At 42.7% G+C, this 24748-nt stretch overlaps 1 protein-coding gene and 2 long non-coding RNA genes across 3 annotated transcripts in view; 1 reads left to right on the top strand and 2 right to left on the bottom strand.

Annotated features, from left to right (window-relative positions):
* Positions 1–24748, bottom strand: part of ZNHIT6 (zinc finger HIT-type containing 6) — a 107513-nt gene that overhangs the window by 17688 nt on the left and 65077 nt on the right. The window lies entirely within an intron of this gene.
* Positions 660–24486, bottom strand: LOC131504448 (uncharacterized). Its single transcript, XR_009257998.1, has 2 exons — positions 22206–24486; positions 660–2449 (listed from the first exon to the last, which is right to left on the bottom strand). It is a non-coding gene; the product is annotated as an uncharacterized LOC131504448 (long non-coding RNA).
* On the top strand, positions 4111–14261 carry LOC131504446 (uncharacterized). The gene is made up of 3 exons (XR_009257996.1): positions 4111–4285; positions 4665–4872; positions 14098–14261. It is a non-coding gene; the product is annotated as an uncharacterized LOC131504446 (long non-coding RNA).

Here is a 24748-nt window from a genome sequence, read left to right as displayed (position 1 = left end):
ACAAGCTCAACTGGCTGGAATCTGAAGAGGGCAAAAAATGGAATGTTCACCCCGAATGATTGAACAGAAGATAAGCAAACAGCAGGTGACAGAGCAAACACACAAGAAATATGATCTACCTACCCTAGGAAGGACTCTGGTTCTTGAATTCATCTTGAAATGGGAGGAGGTTCTTACTGACTCTGTGGTTTTGAACCCAAGTCTGAGCAAAAGCTGCACTCTTGATTCTAGAAAGAACAGTATAGAATGCAAGGGCCAAGGATTTTTAGAGCTGGTAGAGTCTGGAATCAGCTTCTTGGGAACAGAAGTTCCAAGAGTCAACAGTAGCTGGCAGCAGATAACCTCTCCAGGCTGGAGGATGGCACAGTCCTGGACTGTCAGTGCCAGAAGCGATCTTAGAGATGGCTCCAGACTGAGTTCTTTGCGTTTCACGTGAGGAAACCTAGGTCCAGATGGGGTAAAAGGCTGGTCCAAAGTTACACATCTGGTTAATGGCACAGTTGGGAGCAGAACGGTGAACTGACTTTCATTCCCCTGCCTCAGCCGTTGTGTAACCCAAGACCAAAATAGTTGGGGGTCAGAAAGAAGGGGAAAAGGTATGAGCTTTGAGATCCATTAGTAATCCTACCATTAGACACACAGTGAACATCATTAGCCAGTTAAACTTGCTAATGTCTTTAATGTGAGAGGCAATATTTATTGCACTAATGAGGTGATTGGTACAGTACCCATTTGTGCCAGACACTTTTTTCACGTTTAGGATTCTAGCAATAATACATATATAAAACGAGATTCACACATTTCCTGTCTAAATACACACCTTGACCATTCTATTATGTACACTGAATGAGTGAACATATGTCCCTTAATTTTGTTAGAAAAAAACACTTCAATTGAATTATACACAGAATGATGACACAGTTTTATGGTGTGTAGTTTAAAAACAAAATTGGTTAGGTCCCCCTTCCCTTTTCCACCATTTATTTGTTTTTAAAAAAGTGACTTCAGTCATAATGAAGGTGTTAAGAAAGAGGCAAAGACAAAAGTCCATTCAATCAGCCCTACGCATGTCCTAACAGGGTGAGGAACAGTTTGCCCAACTGTGGAGTCCCCGGCTTGGGGCAAGGCCCCATGCCCATGAAAAGCATGGGTGAGTCACTGTATTTTAGATGCTTCTTTTTGAAGGCCCTTCGAGGAGCTGAGAGAAACTAGAACACTCAGGTTGAGGGAGGATACAGACTTTTTTCTCATCGTTTCCTAGAACATCAACAGTCCAGAATGCTGAAAGAAACCTCTTGTATTCTATTCAAGACGCATGAATGATATACTGTCATAGCCAGTTAAGTCTAGAAGGACTTTGGCAATCACCTAATCCAGTATCTTCATTTTCCAGATCAGAAAACAAGAGGCCCAGTTAGATCCAGTAACTTGATAAAGGTTCGAGCAGGTTCTCACTGTCTTCTGCCAACCTCTAGTGCGCGTACTCGAGAAAGGGGCTGGGGGTATGGTGTGGCAGGCAGCCTTTCAACAGGTCTGTGAATCTTCCAGAATGCATATGCAAAGTGTATGTGGAGCATTTTCCTGGCAGATTTTGATCTACATGAATTAAACCTGAATATTTCAAGGAAGATTTTAAAACATTACAATTATAATCATCCTCCCTCCCAAAGGGTTCATTCAGGGTAGGCAGCAGGTGTGAGCACTTGGGAGACGAGTCTTCTGTTCTCTCAGAGGTGCTGAGGCCTATGCTGACCAGCGCTGACAACATAAAGGTGGGGGGTGGGGTTCAAAACCACATGTTGAGAAGGCTGCACTGTTCCACGTGACAGTGTTGTCAACTTGCTGAGACTCAGGAAGACCTTACTGCTTGCAGGGGGTGACCTTTTAATTCCCTTGACAGCTGAGGTATACACTTTTCAGCAATTGTCCAGTCTGATGACAAATGTACACAAAACCAAGTTTGGCCAGCACGGAACACCCCTGGCTTCCCCAAAGCGCTCCAAACTTCAAAGGCCAAAAGATAGCTTGATGACTGAACCCATATCCTTGGGGCATAAATGTGAGTGCCTTACCACTCCCTAACGGTGGCTACCATTTACTGAGCAGTTACTATGGTGCTCATGACCTGTTACCTTGTTGTCTCTCAGCAAGAGCAATGCACAGTAAGGGTAATGTTCTCTGTTTCAGAGACAGGGAAGAAAAAAAGGTCAGTCAGGGCCCAGTAACTTGCCCAAAGTCACCTGGCAAGCAAGTGGCAGATCGGTTTAAACTTCTGGCTGCCTGACTCTTTCCCTTGCTTCCCGGGTTACCACCCAAGCAGGTGGACCAGTATCCCAGTTATCCTCAGGAGCCCTCCTTAATTCCAGTATTTGCCGTGCATGCGTATGACTTCCTTCAATTTCTCTGCACATTTCCACCAAATAAAACCATATGCTCTTCCATAGCAACACTGCAACACAAACATGGTGTAATCTTTATCCACTGCAGTACACAGCTTGAAAAGTTATTTAAAAAAAAAAAAAAAAAAAGCAAAAAACGAAATAACCCCCAAAACAAAACAAAAAAAACCCCTTCACCAGTACACAGTTGAACCGAATCCCACGGTAACAAATACAAACCTACACACGGTTCCTTCCTTTAAATCTTTTCTTCTCTTTCCTTTGTAATGCTCTTAGAACACAAACTGAGTTGCAACACTTGTGACTAAGAAGGGGCCCGATTCAGTGATCCTTGGGCCCTGGGCGCGGGCCTCCTGCGGGACAATGGCCACTGCCCAATGCGTGAGCGCCAGTCCCCGACCAGAATCTCCCGCTGCTGCCCCTTGACCCACGCGGGGACCCTTGCGGAATCCAGAGTGGCTCTGGCGACCAGGCCAGGTCGTGTCCCCGCGACGCTCCCCGCAGGACAGCGTGTGACTGTGGGGAGGGGGCGGTTTCTGCCCTCCGGGGCCAGGGGACGAGAGGTGGGCGGCCAGCCCTGCCATCCCCGCGCGCTCCCTCCGCACTCCCAGGGCGGTGCGTTCCATTCCATCCTCCGCCCGCCCGAGCCTTCGGCAGGTGAAATTCGCCCCATTTTACAAATGAAAGCCTCCACCCTCCCAGAAGACAGCAACTTGCCCTAAGTGACTGGCTGGAAAAGGAGAGCGGAAGGATTTGAACCCAGGACTTGTGTTTCCTTTTACTCTACCTCGCGTGGCGCCTGGCTGCCAGGGTGCTGGGGAACCCATGTGCCTGTGGTGACCTGTGTGGTTACTCCGCCCCGGTTGCGCCTCCAGGGGACCCGCTGGGTTTGGAGGCATCCACTGGAGTGATTCAGGTAAAGGCGGTCTGTCTGCCGTCCCTGCTTTCCCTTCGGATTCTCTCTTCTCCCCAGAGCCCTGGCTTTTTTTTTTTTTTTTAAGGCTTTCTAGGTCCTGACAAATGCAGACGCCACAGAGACGGAGACATCTCAAGCAACTAGTCAGGTGGGGTTGTGCCGTGATTTGCTCCTGTTCCTATAGGAGGTCCAGCACTCACTAGCTGAAGGGGGAAGGAATGCCATTTTCCGGGTTGCATATTCAGGAACCAGAGAAGCTTGTTATGACCGGATGCTAAAACCTGAAGAAATGTTCCTTGGCTGCTTCCTCACTGGACTCGTGCTGAGGTACCTGATGGTCTACTAAGGCGGTGGGTAGGAGGTTGAGGGACAGCCAAGTGGGGATAACAAGAACACCTGTCACTTCTGGAATACTTGGTAGGTGCTGGGTGCTCTGAGAAGCTCTTTATGATATTTCATCCTCACAAACCCAGGGGGCAGGTAGTATTATTCTGCTCTAACCCATGAGACATCCAAAGCTTTCAGAGGTAGTCTGTCCTGTCCAAGATCCTGCAGTGGCAGAGCCAGGTTCTGCCCAGGGCTTCAGACTCCAGAGCCTGTGCAGGAGTGACTTCCTCATAGAAGGGGTGGGGACCACTCACCAGAGATACCCAAATAAGTGCACCAGGAGAGACCAGGTTATGCCTCAGACTCTCAGGCAGAACTTGAACCAGGTTTACGATAGGAAAAGGGTGGGAGGGGGGGTGGATGAGGGTTGAGAGGAGAGGGAGTGGGAGTGTGTGGGGCGAGTGGGAACATCCCTGCTTCTTGTCCAAATCCAAAGAGAGGATCCAAGGTTCCAGTCAGGAAGGCTCTTTTTTTAATCAATTGTTTTTTGTTTTCAGAACTAAGGTGGAAATGACCCAGTGAGGAAGGAAAATGAGCACAGGCTGCCCTGGTCACACAATTAAAACATATATGCTGGCCAAAGGTACATCACTCCCCCACCCCTCCTTCCAGAGAGAGAAAGGCCCTTTCTGACCTGGAAGCCTATTAAAGCATTCCACTGGGGAATACTCTGACCCTTCTGAAGGCACACTGTGAGAACTTTGTTCTTTAGAATGTAGTCACACAAAGGGTTTTGTGCAAATACCGAGCTATTATTCTATAAATGCAAAGAAGCATTAGGGATGGGATGTGAACAAAAGCTGGACAGAGGGTGCACGCCCAGATGCTGTCTTGGCCAGGTTGCAATTTGAATGATCTAATGTTTTCTGGCTCCTTCTTGCTTTGCTTTTCCAATTTGGTTTGAATATTTGCATTACTGTATTATTTTCCCTGTACAATTGCTGTTGTCTGTACACAATTAGGTCATCTTCATAGCTGGGTGAGGAGACGCTGAGATGAACTACAGACGTGAGATGAACTATAGCTGGTAGCTGGTTCCCCGCTGGGATGTGCACTCAGATCCCCATCCTTGTCGGTTCCAAAGACTCTACCTGCACCCAGGATCTGAAAGCTTTAATGTGGGTCATCCGACCAAGTGGAAAGAACCACAGCATCCCTTTGTAATGGGGGGTAAGCACATCCTGTTTCTATAATTTTCGGGTTGACTTGCTGATCTAATCACGCCATTCCTTGGGCCAAATCTAGCCCTGTATTGTAATATTCCAGACAAAAGAACAGACTATTTCCTGGTGGCCTGTGGCTTTTCTGGTATGTGGAGGGTTTGCTGAAGTAGACCCTGAGCAAAGGAGAAGGAAAGGGAAGTAACAGGGTGAAGAGGAGGGGCAAACTGCCCCTATAGGTGAAGCTAGAAATGCATATAGATGTTCAAGCCAGTGTAGAGGGTGAACGTTGACCTAGGACTTTGAAGAGAGACAGAAAGGCAACCCCAGAGGAATGGAGGCTTATTTTGCAGATGAAAGCTGATTTGGGCCATGTTCACAAAGTGCTCTACAATTCCTCACCAGTATAAAATCTCACTGGTAGACATTCCACTAATTCAGCTTGCTCAGCTATCTGGAATTTGTGTTCCTTTGGGAAAGGCCAGTGCTACATTTTATGTTTATGCTCCCTTTACAATAAGGTTGGGCTAAACAAAAGGAAAAGACAGGCTGTGATTAAAGCCACTGGGGAAGCCCCCTGCTCTTAAAGTGCTTCATAATCAGACTTGACTGTACTTAGCTCACTGAGTGCCCCATTCTGGCAGGACCATCTCTCTGGCTCAGCCTTCTCATTGTTTCCTGCTTGCTTCCTCTCTCCACTCCCTAGATCTGAATCTATGACATTGACCTCGTTTCTCCTCTCTTCTTTCCTTTTTATCCAAATAACTCATACATCATTTATGTACTAGATATTTGATCACCTTCTGTGTCAGATATGTTCTAGATGCTGGATTTCATAACCAGTGATTGAGGACTCTCTGCTCTTACAGAGCTCAGTCTAAAGAGGAACACCGACGATAACGTGTGATGGGCAAGACCACTTCAAGCATTCAAGTGGCTGAATTGTGAGGCAGCTAAGATTCCAAGAGAGGGCATACCTCACATCTGGGCTCTCACAGATGGCTGATGACAGGATTAGAACTAGAGAGATCATTTGAAGCCTGGCCTTCTGCCAGTACCTCCTTCCTGAGGCTGCCTAGAGCCTCACAGTCAGAGTCTTTTCTTGTTCTTTCTCATCCAGTTGCACATAGTTCATACTTACTCTTCTCCCAAGAGTAAGCTACTCCCATCTCAGAAAAGCTCACATTTATCACCTAAGCCAGATATCTGCCCTAACTCCAAGAATTGACGTGCTGATAAATTGAGCTGATAGATATAAAAGTGCTTTGAGAACAGTATGGCAATTCAATTCTAAGTACTGAAGCTACTATCAAAGTAATACATTAGTTCAATTAATAAATCAGTAAAGGGATTAATCACTAATCAATACTAGGTTCTGTGGGGGTGAAGCTATCTTCATGTATATAGTATTGCCCTTTCCCTAAAGGAATTTATGACAAGTTGATGGTACAAAGTTAAAGAGAAAACTAAGTAGGCATTTTCAGAGTGCTTACCATGTGGTTTTCCTTACAGTATCTCAAATAATCCTCACAATAGTCTATGATATAGGCACTATTTTCTTCAGTGTATGGATGGAACGTCCTCCCCCAAATCCTGTCTGTTCAAGCACAATATAGCATAGTAGCTAAAAGCCCTGGATCAGGACTCAAATTGCTTGAATTCATATCCAGGCACTGCCAATTACTGAAGACGTGACTCAAAATCTTTATGCTTCAGTTGTAAAATCGAGATGCTAAGAATAGCACGTATTTGATGATTTCTTGTAAGGATAATGTGACCATACATTTAAGTACTTGCCACAGTGCCTGGTCCAGAGAAAGCCTGTGATAAAAGTTAGGTATTATTATTATCCAGCTCCAACACGTTTTTATCTGCAGACTTTCCAGAACCCCCATTAGAATTGGTCTCTCTTACCTCTATATCCTCATATCACTGTGGGCATGCCTCTCAGCATATTTTTATGTGTACCTGGTTATTAGTGTCTGGCACAGAAAAACCAATAAAAATGTTGATGGTTGGATGAATGGATGTTTCTGTCTCCCAGAACTGTATCACAGTTCATAGAAGGCAGAGTATTGTGTTTCTAGCTATAAGACAGAACATCTGGATATCGTAGATAAAACATAACAAATATACTTTTAGATGTACAAACTCTCATGCAAATTAGGGAGGTCCTCACAACATACCACACACACACACACACACACACACACACAACACGACTGGGATTCAAAGTGGTCAACTGCCACTGGATCCTTGCTGCTTTGGAAAGTCTATCTATCCAAGTGACTTTAAGGCTTGGTTTTGGGGGCTTTATGGGAGCCAGGAGACCAAAGTTAGTGTTCTCAAAAGAGGGAGTGTTGGAATAGAGAATTCTGCATACAAGTGAGACTCACAAAGGGATAGATATGAAATAAAAGGATAGATGAGAAAAAAAGCCTGCCTATCTACAATGAAAAATGAGAAACTTCATCTGTCTTGGCCTAGGACTCGTAAGATTCTATTTTATTTTTTTAAAACAATCCTTAAATTTTAAAAAATGTTTAATTTATTCTTGACAGAGAGAGAGAGAGACAGAGCATGAGCGAGGGAGGGGCAGAGAGAGAGTGGGACACAGAATCCAAAGCAGGCTCCAGGCTTTGAGCTGTCAGCACAGAGCCCGACGCGGGGCTTGAACCCACAAGTAGTGAGATCATGACCTGAGCCGAAGTTGGATGCTCAACTGACTGAGCCACCCAGGTGCCCTGAACTTGTAAGATTTTAAAACACAGTCTTTCCTTCACACAAGTGGAGGATATGAATTTAGACTATCTCCATGGTCTGGGAGACTTCAGCTATAAAATTAGTTTAAATTATCCCCAGGTTTGTAGCATACCAGGGTAACTGGCACAAGCAGATCTTCTGTGGAGGGATAGTTCCAAAGATTTCACAGGAGTCTAACAGATAAAGCCCTACTGAACATGACATTACAATTAAAATGAGAAACCACAATAAGACGCAGGCTACCATGAGTGAAAGCCAGTAGAAATCACAATGAACAGAATTAGACATTATATAACAGTTATCATATACCAAATATAAATTGATTAAACTGTTTAAAGCAATAGAAAGGGGAAACGAAAAAAGAATAAACACAATCTAAAAAGACCAGGGGTGGGGCGACTGGGTGGCTCAGTTGGGTGTCTGACTTCGGCTCAGGTCATGATCTCACGGTTTGTGAGTTTGAGCCCCGCATCGGACTCTGTGCTGACAGCTCAGGGCCTAGAGCCTGTTTCGGATTCTGCATCTCCCTCTCTCTGCCCCTCCCCTGCTTGTGCTCTGTCTCTCTCTCCCTCAGAAAGAAAATAAACATTAAAAAAAATTTTCTTTAAAGACCAGGGGCACCCGGATGACTCAGTCGGTTAAGTGTCTGACTCTTGATTTTGGCTCAGGTCATGCTCTCACGGTTCATGGGATTGAGCCTCATGTCGCGTTCTGCACTGACAGCACAGAGCCTGCTTGGGATTCTCTCTCTCCCCCTCTCTCTGCCCCTCCCCTGCTTGTGCTCTCTCTCTCAAAATAAATAAACATTAAAAAAATAAAAACAAAAAAGCCAGGCAGAATTGCGAAAAACACTAGATACTTCTGAAAATAAAATGTAATTATTAAAATTAGAAACAGTAAATGAGTACAAGTAGAATAGACACCGATAGAGAGAGAATTAGAGAACTGGAAGATAAATCTAAAGACATTACTCAGGCTACAGCAAAAAAAGAGAAGGCAAAGAAATGGGAAATGAGATGTTAAAGAGGTCAGGAATAAAAAAAAAAATAGAATCTGAGAAAGGCAGTATTTAGAGAAAATAGCTAAAATATTTCCAGAATTAAAGAAAAGAAGTAGGCTTGTTTAATCATTGAATCTAAGGCATCTGGCAAGTGTCTGGTATCTAGTACATGCCCAATACATGTTTATTAAGTTGAACAGACACATGTCAATTTTTATTTAAAAATTCACCAGAGATACAGTTGTGAACAAAATAGACAAAATTCTTGTCTTTATTGACCTTGCATTCTGGATGAAGAAGACAAATAAATAAGTAAACAAATTAATACTTAAAATACTTTTTGATTATAAGAAGTGAGATGAAGGAAGTAAATATATCTATTTAATAAATATTTTGAGATTGGATTTCATCAAAGAAGCGAGACCTCAATGATAAGTCAAGTGAAAGAACACATCCTAAACAAAGTATATAGCAAGTGCAAAGGCTCTGAGTGAGGAATAATGTGGCATTTTCAAGGAAGAGAAAGAAGCCAGTGTGTCGGGATCAGTGAGTAACATGGAGAATGGTATGAGATGTAATCTGAGAGGAGGGCAGGAGAATGGGATTTTTTCCTTTTTTTTCCTGAGAGCAGCAGGAAGACACTGGAAGGTTTTAAGTGTAGCAGCAGTGTTGTCTGTCACCTTGGCTACTGTGTGGGGTGGGAATGGAGTGTAGTGGGGGCAAGAATGGAAGCAAGGAGCCTACTTAGTGATTTCAGTTGTCCAGGCAAAAGATGACAGAAACTTGGACCAGGATGATGGCTGTGTGTATGGAGAAAAGTGGTTGGATTTAGCTATTTTTTGGAAGTAGAAACACTGTATTTGAAGTGATGTTAAAGGTGAAGGAAAGAAAAGGAAGAATCAGGCAGGATTCCTATTTTTGGATTGAGCAACTAGGTGAAGAGTGGTGCCATTTTCCAAGATGGAGAAGAGTAGAAGAGTAACACTTGGGTGGGGGTGAGGTGGGAACATGAAGCAGGAGTTCTGTTTGGGGCATATTAAGCTTGAGATACCTATTACACCTCTAAGTAGACAGCTGTGTATGAGAATATGGAGGAGTTCAGGAAAATGAGCCCCAAGCAAAGGACTGGTTGAATTTTGAGACATACATTTCCTTCAAGATCTTCCTGTAACATAGGTTTGGACAGGGGTACGCACTGGAGACTGACCACTTTCAGCTACAGACTCTGTGGGAATAGTCATTGTAGCTCCAGAGTTCAGGAGAATGTGCCTGCCCAGTGCCCAACCCAGAAGTAGAGCTTGGAGTGTTCCAGGCCCATCTAAACCAACTGCTTTTGGTAGGGGCTACAGTTTTAAGCCAGTATGCTTTCTGAAAGATGCCAAAAGACTGAGTACAGAAAAGGCTCGGTGACAAACCCAGGCAGCTCTTGTGAGAGGGAAGGGTGGAAAAGTCATCATATATTCTGGCTCCCACCCACTCCCACCCACTAGCTCAGAGCATTGTATCTAAGAGATCCAAGGGAGTAGAGTCAAGACTATGACGCATCAGGAGGTACAAAGAAAAAGGAGATCCCAGCATGAGGTAATGACTGAAAAATGCCATAGCCCATTACATAAGCGAAAGTGAAACCTCTGAGGAACAAATAAACAAAGGGTATCATATTGATACAAAAATACAAGAAGCTCACTCTGTGGTTGCTGACACACATCATTGTGGAAACAAAACCATGTCCAAAGTGACTATGGTTCAACTTGGAACCACATGACAGGAGCTTTAGGAAGTTCCAAAATAATCAAGAATAACTTGAACAAAGTAGTATTCTTCCCCAGGCTTACGGTTTTGGGGGAAGGGACAAGCATCCCTCTGGAAAGGAGGGACAAGAATTCAAGGGGTCAAAGTGACTCAAGGTTCCACTTGAAAGAAGGAAACTACTGCAGCCTTGGAAGAGGACTTAAGCTGATGGACATTAGTCAGGATGCAGCTTTGAAGTTCACGAGACTATAGACTATACTTTTTTTCTCAGCCAACCTCCTCACTATGTATGTATATGTATATATCTATACTCACTGAGAAATTTGTCTTTTTTCATTGCTCAGGAAAACCAAGACTATTACTTTAATTCTGTACTGGATCATGTGCACTGGCCATTAGGATCACTTTGCATTGGCCACTAGGAAACTCAGAACCAAATCTGCACCCCACCCTTACTTATTAAGTACCTAAATCATTAGGTAGCATGTAGCTTGTGTGGCAGCCTCACTCCTGGCTCAGTCTTGATTCTATATCCTTATTTTTCTTTCATTCCCCATTTTCTGATTAAAAAAAATAGTGTATTTCACATACAATGTGTTTTGGAATAAAGTACAATACAAATAAATAACCTTTCTGCCCAAACAAGGCAGCATGAAAAGCAGGCACCTGGTGGTATTATGACATCTCAGTGAGCCAAAGAGGTTCTAATTACTGTCTGTTAAACACTCACGTCAGAATCATTAAGTTCATTAGATAGACAGGAATCTTGCTTCAGCCATAAACAAGATGACAAATTAAACGTTCACGAACAAAAGAAGGAGGTATTCAAGGCAAGAAGGGCAGCCAATAAAAACAATCAAATGCGCAATTCCAATTCCTGTAGGGGTTGATTTCCACCCAGCCCAGGGTAAGGCCAGGAGCTCCTCTGGCCTGCCTGGGTGGTTCTCTTACAGAAACTTGGCTGTATCCTGGGTATGGTTGGTCCCTCAGCTTCTACCTACTAGGATCAACCACACTCTTGTCTAGACAAGTGGGTCAAAATCTCTGGAAAGGTTACTTTGCTTGGTTTCTGATTATTATTTTTTTTTTTACATTTTAGTAGCTTTTATTCATTTTTTGTTCTTTTAAATTGCCAAAGTTATCCAACTTTTTTAAGTTATAAAAGTAATGCAAAGGCAATGAACATTCAAGTAACGCCAAAGATGTAAAATATAAAATCAAACTTCCCTTTCTTTCCCTCCTATTCCATTGCTTCTCTCCCCCAGTTCACCAAGCGTAACTGCCAGTAACTGTTCAGTATGGACACTTTTGGATCTTTTCTATGCACATTCAGACATACTTACATATATATATACATACACTCATAAAGTCTATGTATAGCTTTATGTTTTTTAAAAGCATTTTTAAATTCACATTATTCTGTTAACTTGTTTTTTGCAATCACTAAAATATTTGGGTTCTACTTCTATTACATACCTACCTACCACATTCTTTGTATAATGGCTTCTGAATGCATCATGAAATCCTAGTAAAAATACACCATCATATATTCAGCCAATTAAGGAACATTTAGGTTGTTTCTAATATTTTGATAGTACACATTAATGTCATAGTAAACATTCTTATACTTGTATACTTTTGCTTTTTTTTTTTTTTTTCTAAGAGGAGAACTGCTGGGTCAAGGATATGTACGTGTTAAATTTTGATAGGCAATGCCAAATTATCTTCCAGAAAGATAGACCAATCTGTGCTTCCAGCAACTATGAAAGAGTGCCCTTTGTTCACATTCTCATCAACAATGGATATTGCCAGTTTTTTAAATTTTGGCAGAACTGATTAACAAGAGCTTGATACTTATTTTGATTTGTGTTTGGTCAGTAGTGAGGCTGATCATCATTTTTAGTCTTTCCTTTTACTATGGCTATAATAAAAGACAAAGTTGAAGGTGTGGTTTTTGGTTTATTTTTTTTAGATAGACATAACCAATCAAAACAGTGATATTTTGAGCTACTGATCCCTGTAAAGATCCACATATGAATGTTCCACGTTTCCATGTTAGGAAAGTCGGTCATAATTAAACTCCCAAGGTCAAATTGGATCAGATGTTTATTCTGGGATTCATGTAATGGCTTTGGCCAAAAGCATTAAAAAATGTCAGAACTGTATTCTGATAATGTTCCCTTGTACCACCATTATCACACTGTTACATGTAACAGAAACAACTCTGTTCAAGTTATGGAAAAATAAATTTATTAGACGACTACTGGGAGCCCACCACTGAGCTAATTAATGGACGACTGGGCCCCAGGAATATCATAGTGGTTTCGTAGGTAGCATGGTATGGCTGGGAGGTCACCTCCATACAGCCAATGTTTCAAATTTCTTGATCTCTGTGCTCAAGAGACTAATTCTAGGGAGAAAGGATCTTATTGGCTTGACTTGGGCCTCAAGGGAGGAAAGCCTCTTCATTATAGTCCCAACAGACTGAATCTAACAGGAAAGAGATCCTTCTTCAAAAGAAACTGGAGTACTGTAAGGAAGCGAAATGGATACTAGTCAGCTGAAAACCAAACAAAACTATCCCCTACACTAAACTTTACAATTGCCGTTTCTTCCCTTCACCTTGTAAATCTGCCCAGTCCCCACGGTCACTACAGATAATCTGACAGACAGTATGCTCCTCACATCCAAAAGGGGAGCCCTTGGAGCAGAATACAGGAGACCATTCTATTCCTCATACTTTGTGCAATGCTTGTTCAAGAACTTTCCCTTTTTCCAGCCCTGCGATTAAAATATTTAAGTCTTAGAATAAGAACAATTATCCTGAGAGGTTTTAATATTGATCTATCATTCTCCCTTCTCCCTGGGTTATCCTTAAATATATACAAATTCTGTTTACTCATTTATTCATCCAGCAATCACTATTTACAGAGAGCAACCTTTTGTTAGACATTGTTCTACGTGCTGAGGGAACAGTAATGAAATGGAAAGACACAGTCTCTGTCCTGGTAACCGATGAGGGAAAGAGTAAGCAAGGTTGGAACGTGGACTCTGGGCTTTATCTGAAAAGCAACAGAAAGTTACTCAAAGGTTTTGGGCAGGCAAGAAACATCAGATTACATTTTAGACACACCGTTCTAAATGGTATGTAGAGAGAGTGGGCTGCAAGTGTTAAGACCAGAAGTCAAGACAACAGAGGACCAAGGAAGCAGCTAGATAAGAAAAAGCAATAGCCTGGACTAGTTTGGTGGCCAAAGAGATAAAGAGATATGGACAGAATAAGTAAAGAGATATTTAGGAGGTAGAATGAACAGGATTAGGTGATTGAAGGGTTCTAAGAAAGGAAAGAGACAAAGATAACTCTTGTATTTCTGGTATGAGCAACTGGATGACTGATGATGACAATGGATAACCCAGGAGGAGGTGGCTGGAGGCAGGTGGAGAAAAGGACAAATTAGCTGTGGGTCACACTGAGGACATGTGTGATTCTCATGGCAAGTTAGCTGTCTGGTTTGCAGCTCAGTAGATTCAGAATATGGAGTTACTGGTGGGCATTAAGTCAGGGAGTTAGAAGACGCTGCCCAAGGAGAGAGGGTAAATTAAACAGAGAGGGTCGCCAACATTGAACTCATAGTTTAAATAAAGAAACCCTGGAGTATGCTGATTCAGTTGTCACTTCTGCGTCCTATGGAGGACCACATCAATTCTTTTCTGTTGCAGTTTATTCTACTGTGTGACAACAGCCACCTCCTTCATTTGAGGAGATTAATAACTTAGGCAACACTCCTGGTAGATCTGCCATTTGGCTCAGCTCAGTTCCAGCTTGTTTGGAGAGAGAAGTGTTCCTCATCATGCCATATCCTCACACGGACTGTCCAGGTAAGTAGCCCACCTTTGGTTCAAGGGCTTACAGATTTCCAGGGCCAACGGACCCAAGGCTATACATGCTATGGGTTGGTGGTGGTGGGATGGTGGGGTCCACCCTTGAGGACAGCCCAGCCTTGACTAGGCCCCGCCCTGTTACTCTGTTCTTTGGTCCTCAGGGCAGATTTGAGGATTGAATTCCTTCCACACAGTGTGGTCCCAGTTACCCCTCTCCTGCCTCCCTTCCTCACTCCAGTGAGGGCTGGGCTATCTGGTCACTGGATATGGAAAAACTGTGCATTCCACCAGATCCTTTGTGTCTGTGTTTCTGTTTCTGTCTGAGGTACCAGCAAGACAAGAAGAGAAAAATACACAGGAGCACATTAGGCGGAGCTGGGATTCTGCTACACATTCAGATGACAGGTCACCTATAGACAGATGATTCAGGGATCAACCTGGAGTTCTTAATACAACCAAGAAGAGACTCAGAAAGCTGGGAATATGGGCAAAAGATCATCTTGAAAACCACACACAGTTGTGGTAAATAAATGCACAATTTAAAAAACGCATTTACAAAAATATAGGGGTCTCCAGTCTAGCCCTCGTTAATCCAAGGAATTGCTTGAACCTTGTTGGCCTAGCCTATGATCCCAGCTCTGACCGCTGTTGCCCATGAAGGCCTCAGTGAATTCCTCTTGGAGCCTCCAGACTTCCTTGGCTGGTAACTTGTTCCTCTTGGGACGGTTTCGCCTGAGTTGAGCGGCCTGGCCCCCAGCTGTGTGCCGGCCCTCTCTCCGGTAAGAGGAAACGCTTTCAGTTGAGTCCATTAACACAAACATTCAAAAGCAAACATTAAAAAGCCACAGATCATGTTCACATAAATAAAATAGGATTGAGGAAAGCTTCACCCCAAGAAACGAAAGGGGTGTTTAAAAAACTGCCCTTGCCTTCCAAGTAGGCAGGCAGCAAAGCCACAGCAATTCCAAAGGCTTGTGTGCTTGGTAGAGCTGGGTGGCTGAGGCCACAGACCTTTGAAGAGGAAATGCCATCCCTGGGACAGGCAGGCAGCCAGCCCCTGAGTCCTGAAAGTACCAGAGAAAAGCAGAAAGCAGTGAAGGGGAAGGAGAGGCACAGTGAAGAGGTAAAAAAGGGGAGGGAACGGAGCGAATAAATGGGGAGATTCTTCCCACTAGGGTCCCCACGCCCAGACCAAAGAGCCACTACACAGAGCAATTCACTGTGCCCCAGAGACGAAGCCGGGGCACGGACAGTCCTGAGCGGCGGGCACAACCCAGGGTGACTAAGGCTTTGAGGAGGGGAGTGTGTCATCGCTGAGGGGTGGAGAGGGGTGGTGGTGTCTGGGCTGAGAGATGCCTTTGCTTTGAAAGCTTCAGAGGAAATTAACTTTACAAGGTACCTCCCTGTCTCCCAGAGTTATTAAAAGGAGGGAGCAAAGAAGAAATGGAAAAATGGTAATACCTCAGGAAGGGCTATGTGATCCTAACAGAAGGAAATGAGAGGAAGATTAAGTGACGAATGTCCAACCTCCCCTTTGGGGAGGAAGAGCTCTGAATGTGACCTTGTGCAAATGGAAAAGAAACACAACAATGTGGCAAAGGGAAAACTGTGCATGCGCGTGAACACACACACACACACACACACACACACACACACACACACCAGCTTTGAATATCGAGAGATAAATGACTAATTAAATACTGTAAAACCTCCAAGTAAAAAACTGTTAGTACCCTTGTCTCAAGAAGGCAGCACTGAATGCTACAGGAATGGCAGCGAATGGGGGAGTTGGCGTAAATCAGGGGGTCACGAGAAGGTATAAATCTGGGAGCCTTTGCCAGTCTTAACAGTGGGGCCAATAGATGGAAAGCAGGCACTGACTGCTCTTTTGTTGTTGATGAAGGAAAATAACCCACTACATCTAAAAACTCTTAAAAAAAAAACAAAACAAGGAAGCCAACTGAAGCCATCTATTTCACAGGGTAGGAAGCCAGGTGTTTTCCTGCATGTTAAAAAACTGGGATTTAAATTTTTAAAACCCTCCTGCCTGACAGTAATCCTCAGATCAGATGAGGCCACCCTCGCCCAACTCTGGTAAGCCCCATCAGTGTTTGAAAGCACAATCCTTAGAAGCTTGTGCCTGCCCAGACACATGCATCCAGCAACTTCTTTACATTCAAAACTGCATTCAGGTAGGATGGCAAATCGAGGTTGAAAAAAACAAACAAAAAAAACCCCACATTAGGGGAGACACAATCCATCTACTGTTCCTATTCTGTCTCTGTATTCCTAAGTCCTTTAGTCTCTCAAAGGCCCTTAGAATGGCAACTCTAGAAGGACTTTGATACTTCTAGAGAGGACACTCAGAGTGGCCTCCTAATGGAGGAGACACTCCTGTGCCTTCCAGATAGCACTATGTTTAGCCCGCCGTGAAGCAAACAGCTCCAGCTGGTTTCTGCTGGCTCCTTCATCAAAGCTGCTCCCCAAACCTCTCAACGCTCCCAAAACAGGAAGCCCTAAGAAGGTTAGGAATTTTCTTTACCAAACTAATAGAGTATCCTGATTGAAGTACCTCAGGACAGAAACTGACCAAACCAAAGCATTCGTGGTCATGATGGACAGCTCCTTTCTTCATGGAGAAAATAATTTTTATTTTCAATTTCTTCTATTTATTTTGTGTGTATCAACAGATTTAGAAACAACCATAGCCACAGTACTGAATGTTTATCATGTGCCAGATGCTATATATGTGTTATTTTGTATAGTTCTGATAAGCCTGAGATGGGTACCATATTGTTTCCTTGTTAATTGAGGCTCAATGAGGCTGTATAGCTTCTGAGAGGATATACAACTAGTACACAGAGTCAGGGTTTGAAATGAGTTCTTTGGAAATCCCAAACCAGTTCCTTTAATCAGTATACTAGATTGGCTCCTAGGGCCAAAACTAGGTTTATTTCTGCAGCAGGGAAATAAAGGAAACAAGGAAAAAACTCCATGTTGAGACCTTTGACTAGTGTAACTCAATGTCCTGCTTCTGATATTGACCAGCAGGGACATTAGGTAGACAAGGCTGGGCCACTATATTTAAAAAGTTGAATAATCTAAATAATCTTTGTTATTCATTCATTTATGTTAAATCCATTAATGTTTACAGTCTACATCAATCTCTTGGATATTAGGTTTTATAAGTTCATAATTTTATTCATTTGCTACATTTTTATGTATCCTGAAACTACTTTTGGTAAGTGTCAAGGGAAGCCCTCATGTTCTAGTATTCTGTTTTTTAATAAATTGCTGATAGAATCAAGATAAAAACATCAATAGACTGGAATGAAAAGGTATAAGAATAAATTATAGGTCATGAACTAAGTAAGGTTCAGTTAGTCAGCCTGTTGACTACAGAATGATGGTTAAAAAAAAAAAAAAGATGGATGCTGTCACTCAATGGCCAACCATGGGATGTGGTAATCTCAGGCTGCCTTAATAGAAACATAAGGTCCAGGACAAAGGTGGGATAACTCTGATGTAGTCTACACTGCATACATAGTAAGTCATGTTCTAGACACACAGGTTTAATAACAACAAAGACATTTGAGTGTTAAATCAAAACAAAAATGATGAGAAAGTAATTGAGTGATTCAAAACCACATTCCATGAAGTGTGTGTGTAGTGTGTGTGTGTGTGTGTGTGTTGAGGGAGAAGTGGAGTGGGGGCAGAGTAACTGACTTGAACATTTGAACATAAGGAGTGGATTCAGGGGAAAGAATTGGAACCAAATGGAAAGAAATTTCAAGGGGCTGATCGTGGTTCAGTATAAGGGAAAATTTTCTCAGAACTGCCAAAATGGAATGTGCTGCCTCCAATGGTGATAAGCTTCCCATCCATGGGGGTATTCAAATAGAGGCTGAATGACCACTTGTGAGAGATGGTGTGGAGGGAATTCAGACATCGGAGGTGGGCAAGGGTGGGTAAGCGACTCCATGATCTCCAGGATCCCTCCCAATTATAAGATTCCACACTTAATATCTCTCACCCTTCATTCACCATCTGGGCAATCCCTAAAAAAGCCATTAATCTCTCAAAGCTTCAATTTCCCCTTCAGTAAAAGCGTTACATAAAACCTGTGAAATCACAAGTTTGATGTGAAAATGCTATTTATATTTTACTAGGATTCACATTATCATTATATTTATGAAAATAAAAATATTCATGAGTCAACTAAAAGTCACCTTGCTTACCCCCTAAGGCATCTTGGAAGGCCTTGGATTGATCTCTCTCTAATCCTTTTGGGTGTCAGATCCCCAGATTCTGTGGTTCTGCAGACTTCAATCACACATTGGAGGTGACTACAGGGGAGAGTGGTTTGGAAAAGATGTCAAGCTGTTTCAAAAAGATGTCAAGCACATTTGAACTTCCTCACATTCTATCACTTGGGAAACTTTTGTTACTGTGGCAGTTGCAAATGAGAGGAAAGTACTCCAGAAGGACTGCAGAAATGACAGGTAAATGTTAGTAGGATCATTCTTCAGTTCTGCTTCTAGCTTGATTCTCAGGCTGGCTCCCCTTGTGGACCATGGGTACAGCCGTTCTAAAGCTCACATGCCATAAGTTAGCCCAGTGAGGAAGAGAGATTGAGTTCTAGCATTCCTAGTACAAATCCAGGGACTCATCTTGAGATGGACTGACATGCCCATTCCTGAGCCAATTACTTTGGCTGAGAGGGTGGAATGGGGAGGAGTATCAATCCCAGCCAAACCATACAGCTGAGAGTGAGGAAAAGAAGCTCTTGAAGGAAATGTGGGGTATTGGGTAGAAGGACTAAGCAGTTTTGGACAGTCCAACCTCTGGCCACCTAACATCATCCCACAGCTTCCACACCTACAGGCCACATTCCCTTCCCGAAGGGAGATAATATAAAATCTCATCCAGTTACTAAAGCTAGATCCAAGTCCAATATTTATGTCAATGTACAAATCATGTTAAGTACCTCTTCATGGTTCAGTGATCTGTGGGTAAATAATAAGCCTAACCACACCCTATATATAATAGAAGAGAGAAAACAGAACTCCAATAAAAATTCCAAATTGCAAAGCAGAGAATGTAAAACATCCAGTGGCCATCAGTCCTCATAACATATTATAATCTTTTGGGACAGAAATGGCAAAGACTCCCTATATCTTGCAGTGAAGTGAAGGTCAGGGTTGCCTTAATTTCATTCTCCAAGAAGATCTCCCTTGTCCATTATTTCTGTAAGAGAACCTCTTTAGAGGACCACACAGCTTTAGCAGCCACTGCTGGCTGGTGTAACACTGGAGTGTGTGTGTGGTGGGGGATGGGGTTCTGAGGACTGATTTAGGGATTGGGCAATTGATTTTGTCATTGGGGATTTCTCTGATACAAATCTTCATGGGTTTAGTTGGCTCCCATCTGTGTGTTTTGGTTGTGATGGTTAATTTTATGTGTCAACTTGACTGGGCCATGAGTGCCCAGATATTTGGGCAAACATTATTCTAGATGTTTCTGTGAGGGTTATTTTTGGATGATATTAACATTTAAATTAGAAGACTGAGTAAAGCAGATAGCTCTCCCAATGTGGATGGGTCTCAGCCAAATAGATGAAGGCCAGAGTGGAACAAAAATCCTCTAAGATTTTCCCTTCCTTAACCACCTTTGAACTGGAACATTCCTTCAGACTTGAACAGAAACATCAGTTCTCCTGGGTTTCTAGCTTGCTGTCTCACCTTGCAGATATGGAATTGCCAGACTCCATAATCACAAGAGCCAATTCCTTATAATAAATTTACTTCTCTCTATATATATCTATATATCTATATATCTATATCTATATCTATATCTATATCTATATCTATCTATATCTAGATATACCCTTTTGGTTCTGTTTCTAATAAAAGTAGAGATCTAGTTGATTAATAGCGTTTCATTTACAGCACAGGTGTGGGATGACTGTAATTATTGGTTTCTGCTTCCACACTGGCCTCTGTTTGGGGGCAATACAAAGCAATGATCTGGAGAGGGGAGGAACAGTTACGTTCCTTTGTCAGAAGGCAACACACCAGCTGCATCTTTTCAAAAGGCATAGCTATCCCTTTGGATAGGGTGGAAGGCTTTAACAAGAGGATTCTAGAAGAGGCTTGGGAGATCACACTTATTCCAGGTCCTAATCTTTCTTTATCGCACTTTTCCTCCTTGTTTTGCTCAAACTAACTTAACTGTAGGAAGGAATCTGGCTTTTCCATTTAGTCAAGAATCCAAACTACTGAGCTCCATATACTTGGTCTGCCCATCACAAGCAGAAAGGATTTCTTATAGCAAAGAATTTCATTCTTTCTTGATTTTCAGAGGCATTTGTTTCAAAGTAAATCTCTTTCTTGTAAGATTTACAAAGCTTCAACCTAGAGTCAGTGCATCCTACGGCCTGACCTTTTTGTTCAAGTCCCTTAATGCTACAGCCCAGGAAGACATATGGACTGAGGGTCCCGATAGACATTAGACAACTATTACAGTCCCACAAAGAGTTGCCAATGGCCAACTACAGAAAAGACTTCAATACCCTTCAATACCCAATGTCCTTCAATACCCATTTAATTCTCCTCCTTAGTAAAAAGATCCACAATTTTTAGTTAGTCACATCGCCACTCAGAGTAAATACTTTCTTCCATTTCCTTGTAACTAGGTGTGGCCACATGGCCAACTTCTACAAATGGGATGTCACAGAAGTGCTGTGTGCAACAGCTATAAAATATCTTTAAAGGGAAAGTTAAGATTTTTTTTCTTTTATGGACCAATGTAGTCCTTACACTGTAGCCTAGGATAGAGGCTCTCCTGTCTTGATTCAGCCAATTCCATAATCAAGGGCCTATAACTTGCCACACTTCATTTCCTAGTTTCAAATTCTGATATAGTTGACAGAAAACCCAACTTACAAATACTTGAATAAGGAAACAGAAAAGGAATGTATTGGCTAATGCATCTGACCACTCCACAGGGATAGATGGCTTGGCTTCAGGCTGGCTCTCCTTACGGAAGCAGAACAGGCTAACCCACTTTTAGCCTTACATTTTTACAGCTCGGGAGAGTCCATGCCCGGCCTGTTCTGTAGCTCCCTCAGACTGCACCAGCTTAGGCCACCTGCACAGTTGGAACCAAACATGCGATCGCACTCTGATCTCTTCAGGCTGATGAAAACCCACCCAGGAGCTAGGGCTGGGTTTAATCCCATCCAAACCAGATGGCTGAGAACAAAGGGGAGCTGGTAGTTTCCAAGAAGAACTCAAGGTATGGTTACCAGAAAGAAGGGGGGGGGTGCACGTTGGGGAGCAAACAACAGATTTTCACTATACCTTTTAATATAATCCATACTTGTACCATCACTCGGCCTAAGCTTTCTAGATTCATTACTGCTCTTTGGAGGAAGACAAAATGGGACTACTGGAGATTACAGATGATAATGAAGTACTTTTGTGTGGGCTCAATTATAGAATTTCAAAGCAAGTACTTTTTGATCTGTGAAAGGAACTAAGAAAGAACTTGCTTGCCCTCTCACTCCTAAGGGGCACCTGAGTTTGGTAGGAAAAAGAGAATCTGATTGCTTAGGGGAAAAAAAAAAAAAAAAAACCAAACCTCACAACTGCTCCTCTTTCCACTTAGGAAAGTGGGAAAAGAACATCTGGATCCTGTTCTCCCTTCGACTATCCATACACAGGTCAGCCACAAACAGTGGCTTCCTTCTTGCAGAGTCCCATTAATTAATTAGCTGGAAGACTGGATGCCCGCTCTCGCTTGGCTTTCCTCACCACCCCAAGTTTTCCATTTCCAATGCTTAGAAGTTTTGTTTGTGAGGGTCCAAATGTGGCAGGAACTATTTACAGGCTCCTAAGCTGCAGTAGCTGCGGAGGCCAAAGATGTTGGCTGAACAACCGACCAACCTTTCCAGGGAGAGATCTGAAGCAGAGAATGTGAAAAAACACCTTCCAATCTGTCAGGAACATGGAAAAAGTTGCTGTCTCTTCTGTGTTGGCGGGGACCCTGAAGCACAGCATCACAGCATCTGGTCAACCAACCACCGAAACTTCAAAACAGAGATTGGACTCTACTGTTTTTCTTTAGGAACACAGAGCAGCAGTCAGGAGCAGGACCACAGGGCTCTGGGAAAAATGAGAAGTTACTGGGCTTTGGAGACCATCTTCACCACAGATTCATACCATATGGGCTTAACCTAGAATCGACTGTTTGAGGGGCCAAGAGAAGTCATGATACCAAGAGGTGGTGTGACAGTCTCTTCTCACAGTAAAAATAACTTAGAGTGCTTAGCAGAAACCTGGGAGAAGGGACATTTTTCTGCAGTAAAAAGCAAAACCACCACTTGATAGTCCCTGCATTATCTACCTCCGGGAGGTAAGAAATTTCCCTTTTAAAAATCACATGGTTTAATGTACTTCCCTCTCCTTGGTTATATGGTTGAGAGCATGGAAAGTGGCTTTAGTTCTATGGAATTAAGAGTTAACACGAAAAAACAAAACAAAACAAAATAATTAAAATGCACATTTCCCTGTTTACAAGGCCTTTCATTTGCCTGCTCTGGTCTGTTCACGGATTTCCTCCAACCATCCATTTCCACTTCTGAAGCCAATTCCCAACAGGTCCCGAAATTATACTTCCTCTGTGGTTGTCCTGACTCCCCAAGTCTATCCTGTCCAGAGGCAAGCCTCAACAGCTCTCAGCTGGGAGTCACCAGCACGCCCAGCACATGCTCCCCCTGCAACCTGACATAAAGTCAATGTGATAGTCATTGACAGTTGCCTTTGCGTCCTTACATCCTTTCCCCGTGGGCCCCTTACCCAGGTAGTCCTGGGGAGCCACGTTCTCTGAGGTCTGCTGCAACTGCTTTGAGCAGCGCTCAGATGAGCAGCGTACAATTCACAATTCATAATGGACAGTAGAACAGACTTGATACCCAGACCCTGGAATCCACTGAAAGAAACCAGCATTAGCATGAACAGCTGATTTCAAACAAACTGAAACGATTGAAGTTTTTATGCCCAAACCAGCAAAATATGTGAGTAACATGGATGAAATACCCAAGAGGAATTAAACACACGGGGAGAAACTTAGCCTGCTGTCCATCATTGAGGAGAAAAACCTCCAAGAAAAGCAGTTTCACAAATTGTAAAGAAACTGTCTTTTCCAAAAAATGTTAAAAGTAGTCTGATCACCCAGACGGAGCCCATGGAGGCTATGTGGCCTAAAAGTTAAGAATGTGACCTCTGAAGCCCACCTGGCCCTAGTATGAATCCTTGTTTACCTATTTCCTCTTCATGTGACTAATGTGTTTGGATCTGTTTCTTGCTCGTATCATACGAAAGGGGGATGATGGTAACGCACCTAATTGACTCTAGAGCCCACACTTTAACATCTCTGAACTCTTTAGTCTTAAAATAGCTTTTGGCCAGGCCACAGTCACGATGCAGTTGTCACTGCCTGTGCAAATGTGGACTTGGTGGCTGTTTCTGGTGGCACAAATGGACAACTGCAGCCTTTCAATATTTTGGTTCATAAATCATTGTCCTGACTGTCGTGAAGCTTTAGGATGCCTTACCCAGTTAATTTCAATTATGTTTATCTTTTTATAGGAGCATAGAATGATATAAAAATTTATCTCAATACCACATTACATCAATTCTACACTATCGTTTCATATTTCACCATCTCAAGTCAGGATGTGTCACACAATTAATTAAGCTGTGTTTTTCGTTCTTGGTGGTATACAAAATAGTGTGTCTTACAAATTGATGGAGTCTTAGATTTGTTGAAATCAAATGCCTAAAAGAGCTCTTTATGTAAGTATAAACATTCTAAATTGAGTTCTTTAGAAAGCATTAGGTCATTAATTTAATTGGCAGCATTTTTTTTTCCTTTCTTCAAGTTACATAAAATGTACATCTTACCATTAATGCATTTTAGATTCAAAGAAATACAGCAGTACCTATTTCAGGACTGTGAGGATTCAATGTTAACAGTTATGTTTACAATAGTGCCTTGCTCATGCTAAATTCTTGGTTTTTAGCTCTTAATATTTATTATCCTATCAGTCAGGGTTTTTGCTGTAGATTGAAAGAGATCAATCTATAAAAATTAAAAATTTTTGTAAAATTTTCGACCTAGAGTGCTTTCCTATTCCTCCTACCTCATCTCAATGCCCAATCTTTTTTTTTTAATACGTATTTTTTTAAATGTTTACTTAGAGAGAGAGAGAGAGAGAGAAAGCACAAGCATGACAGGGGGAGAGGGAGAGGGAGAGGGAGAGGGAGAGGGAGAGGGAGAGGGAGAGGGAGAGGGAGAGGGAGAGGGAGAGGGAGAATCCCAAGCAGCCTCCACACTGCCTGCACAGAGCCCAATTGGGGCTCGAACTCACAAATTATGAGATCATGACCTGAGCTGAAATGAAGAGTCCCAAGCTTAACTGACTGAG

This window comes from Neofelis nebulosa, chromosome 2, assembly GCF_028018385.1.
Source record: "Neofelis nebulosa isolate mNeoNeb1 chromosome 2, mNeoNeb1.pri, whole genome shotgun sequence".
Classification (NCBI taxonomy): domain Eukaryota; kingdom Metazoa; phylum Chordata; class Mammalia; order Carnivora; family Felidae; genus Neofelis; species Neofelis nebulosa.
Note: the sequence above shows the minus strand (reverse complement) of the source record. Positions and strands in the feature narration are given on the sequence as shown.